Source organism: Dipodomys spectabilis, unplaced genomic scaffold, assembly GCF_019054845.1.
Source record: "Dipodomys spectabilis isolate Male_0828 unplaced genomic scaffold, ASM1905484v1 ptg000374l, whole genome shotgun sequence".
Classification (NCBI taxonomy): Eukaryota; Metazoa; Chordata; class Mammalia; order Rodentia; family Heteromyidae; genus Dipodomys; species Dipodomys spectabilis.
The window spans coordinates 40,305-44,622 of record NW_024871051.1 but is presented as its reverse complement, the minus strand read 5'-3'; the positions used below and the strand labels follow the sequence as shown (position 1 = coordinate 44,622).

At 36.5% G+C, this 4,318-nt stretch overlaps 1 non-coding gene across 1 annotated transcript; it reads left to right on the top strand.

Annotated features, from left to right (window-relative positions):
* The first annotated feature begins 2,719 nt into the window (after positions 1-2,719).
* Positions 2,720-2,826, top strand: LOC122096485. Its single transcript, XR_006145316.1, has one exon. It is a non-coding gene; the product is annotated as a U6 spliceosomal RNA (small nuclear RNA).
* Positions 2,827-4,318: the final 1,492 nt, after the last annotated feature.

Genomic DNA, 4,318 nt, shown 5'->3' with positions numbered 1-4,318 from the left:
ATTGGAGATAGGAGTCTCACTGTCTCTCCTGCCCCGGCTGGCTTTGAACCGCAATCCTCAGATCTCAGCCTCCTGTGTAGCTAGGATTACAGGTGTGAGCCACCAGCGCCCAGACAATCTAGATATTTTTAAAGGAAATATTGTACGTTGTTTCCTTGGTGACAATGTAATTGGAAGACTTAACATTTTCATGCACCATTGCCGTCTTAAATGAAGTAGATGTACATGGGTTTGCATACAGAACTTTTGGAACAGCATTAATGTTGATCTTGGATGGAATTTGATTGGGAATTGTGGCAGGTTTTCATGGTATGAGAAGAAAAAGGCCACACTAATATTTTATCTGCTACAATGCTATATTAGTTTATTCAAACACACACATACACACATATACACAGATATACACATGTGTAGTATGAAGACCCAGTAAGTATGCAAGAAAATATTTTAATAGGAATTCTATAAGATATTTAGTCTGCTGAGATCTAATTAGAATTTGTAGACATATCTAGTTGCTTCAACCCCTGGACAAGTCATTATCATTGGTGAAGGTGTTGCCATTTGAATTTAGAATGCCCCAGAAAGACCTATGTGTTAAAGAAAAATGACTTTTCATTTCCTCCCAGACTGTGGAGAATACCTGAATAGTTCTTTTGGAGATTAAGTTCTTCAGAGTGAAAACTATGAGAACATGGACTGTCATCTACTTTCTTCTTTTCTCTTTAATCATTCTAGGTCAAAAACATTTCTTTTTGACATACTCCCCACCTTGACGTTGTCTTGTCATAGGCCACCAAAGCCATAAAACCAATTGAACATACACTCAAACCTTCAAACTTATAAATCTGAGTAAGCTTTTCTGCTTATTAAATGGACAATATCACTTATTATGGTAGGTTATAAAGCTAACACAGAAATCTAGTCTTTCTAACAAGGTAAAGTATATAAAAATGCTTCATTATAAAATATCTAACTCCAAGTTGTATTTTGTGTTTTTGTTTCTGTAGATCCTAGAGCTTAAACTCACGGCCTGAATGGTGCTTTTGTGTTCAAGGCCAGTGAGCTACATAAAATCTGACCTGGAACTCCATTTCTCCTGTTGGTTAATTGGAAATAAGAATCTAATGAACTTTCCTATGCAGGCTGTCGTATTCATGTTGCATACTTTATGTAATGCCGATTCTCAACATTGTATAGATGCTCCAACTACAATATAAAAAAAAAAAACTTAAAACATACTAAGGATATTTGTAAAGTATAAAATGAAGGAAAAATTTTCATCCTTTACAAATCTATGCAAAATCTATGCTAAACAATTGATATTTTACTGTACCTTTCCTACAACCAGTTTGATATAGTTTAATACTTGTCACACCAAGTTTCTCTGTATTCTACTGGATATTTACTTTTTCACATATGTGTGTATATGTATACATATATGCATCTATCTATATATGTTTCAATGTCGATCATCGGACTTGAAGCTGCTTTGTTTTGCTGTTCAGCAATTGAACCTTGCCGGCTCATTCTGTGACAATATCTGTGCTCATTCTCATCATTCCTTTATTTACCAAATCATCACCTTCTAAAATCAGCTTCATTTCTTGGGTAAGTTTACCAATCAGTCCAACCAATATCCACCCAGAGGGTCTTAATAAATCAAGTTTTAAGGAAGAAGATAACATGAAGTGACAACTACAGAAATTCTACAGAGACCTGACATCTTTCACATTTCTGCCTTCCTTCTCTTCTCATTCTTCAAAAGCATTGACTAACACTACAAATATACTGCAATTATAAGCTAAGGATCAGTGGGGTTTTTCCCAACCTGAAGCCTTCTTTTCCGTGATTCTTGACATAAACTTTTTGGGAGATTTTTTGAATTGTGAGGGGATTCCATCCAAAACAAAGCCATGTATATCAAGAAAATCAATATTTTCAACTCAGATTACTCAACAAAAGAGGGAGAAAATTAAGGTTAGCTATATATGTTAAGCACAAATATAGGCAATATCAAGATATCTTGAAATTGTATACTTTTATTGGATAAAGTGGCTCAATCCTGTAATATTATCTACTTAGAAAACAGAGATTAGAGCATTGCATTTCCAGGCAAGCCCAGACAAAAAAAGACTTTTCAGAAACTCTAACCATTTGCTGGGTGCAATGTGTTTTGCTTGTGTTTGGAGGACTACAGTCCAAGCAGGCCCAGCATAGTGATACTACCTCAAAATAAGCAATCAAATTACAATCTGCAGGTATGGCATAGTAGAGATGCCAAAGTTGTAAAGTTCCTTTCGTTGCTGCAATTGGTTTTCCTGTATCCCTATTTAAATATTTTTCCCTTCCCCTCCACAAATGATGTCAACATCAAAAATGTGTGCTTATGTAAGAAATGCATGATTCTAAAATTTCATGACAATTCTTTTGAACTTACTTTTTGTGGAATTGTCTAGTTTAAGAAAATCAATTACACTTTCTATATAAAAAATGTTCTGGGGCTGGGAAGGTGGCTCAGTGGTAGAGTGCTTGCCTTGCATGCCTGAGTCCCTGGGTTCAATTTCTCAGCAGCACATAAACAAAAAGAAAAAAGCTGGAAGTGGCGCTATGGCTCAAGTGGTAGAGCTATCGCTAGCCTTGAGCTGAAGAGCTGAGGGACAGCGCCCAGGCCCAGAGTACAGGCCCCACGACCGGACCTCCCGGAAAAAAAACATGTTCTGTGCTTAATCTGGTAGCCCATTTACTAACATTGAAATGATACAGAGAAGATTAGCATGGCCCCTGAACAAGGATGACTCGCAAATTCATGAGGCAATCCATATTTATACACCAACAGATGCTGGAGGGGATGTGGCCACAAGGGAACCCTACTCCATTTTTGGTGGGAGTGTAAACGTGTTCAACCACTTTGGAAAGCAGTATGGAGTTTCTTCAAAAGACTCCACATAAAGCTCCCCTATGACCCAGCAACCCCACTTTTGTTAATTTTCCCAAAGGATCACAAACAAGACCATACTAAAACTACCAGCACAACTATGTTTATTGCAGCATTATTTACCATAGCTAAGATATGGAACCAACCCCTATGCCCCTCAGTAGATGAATGGATCAAGAAAACGTGGTAAATATATACAATTGCATTCTATGCTTCCATCAGAAAGAATGATATCGCCCAATTTGTTTGGAAATGGAAAGACTTGGAAAAAAATTTATTAAGTGAAATAAGCCAACTCCAAAGAAACATAGGTCCCATGGTTTCTCTTATTTTCAATAACTAATATATGTCCCGGATTATCATAAAATGTCAAAAGCTATGTGCATTTGACCAGATAAGATGATGTTAAGCTAAATGAACCCCAAGATAGGGACACAAGTGGTTCTATCTTGTTATTATTTCTAACATACAAATACTATATGATGTGATTTTTTTGTTTCTTTGTATGTTCCTCAACCATGCTATAACCCCTTTTTTCACTATATTTGAAGTTGGTGCGCCTACATCTTGTATATACGTTTCTTTAATTTGGGGAGGGGAAGGAAAAAACAAAATGCTTAAATAGGGATACGGTTTGACCCTTGGTAACAATGAGATGCACAAGACACTATGTTGAAAAATGAATTGTACAATTTAGGCAGGGGGAGGGGGAGAGGAGGAGTGGAGTGTACTTGTGGAGGTGGGAGAGAAGGGATGGTGGGGGAAAAACAAAGGAGGAGGTAACAATGCTTGTTAAGAAATGTACTCATTACCTTGCTCATGTAAATGTAACCCCTCTGTGCAGTATTGTTAAAATAAAAAAATGTATAAAAATGTTCTGAGATTGAAGAGTTCATTTCCCTTATTTTACCCATATAATATCGTTAACAAATAAATTAATGCAAAACACTGACATGAAGGTATTATGAATAAATCTGTGTGTTTGTGCATGAGTGCACACGTGTTGGTGTGATCAGAATTTGAATTCAGGGCTTCAAGGTCTTGCTAGGCCTTTCCTCTCTAGATTGGTGAGCTATTATATGAGCTACATCTCCACTCCTGGCTCTTTGCTAGTTCATTAAAATTTTTGAAAAATAATCTCAAATATTTTTTTGCCCTGATTGGCTTCCAATTGTTCTCCACAGATCTCAGCCTCCTGAGTAGATATCTCAAGTAGACAAGATTACAGGTGTGACCAACCAGCACAAGGCTGTCAGAATAATTTTAAAAGTAGAAGAAAATTTACTTCATGGGGGCCTGTTATTATCATCTCCTACTTTTAAAGCACTTTGCTTTAAAAGTAAATGTGAATTTATTAAATTAAATGTGAATTTATTTCTCTTT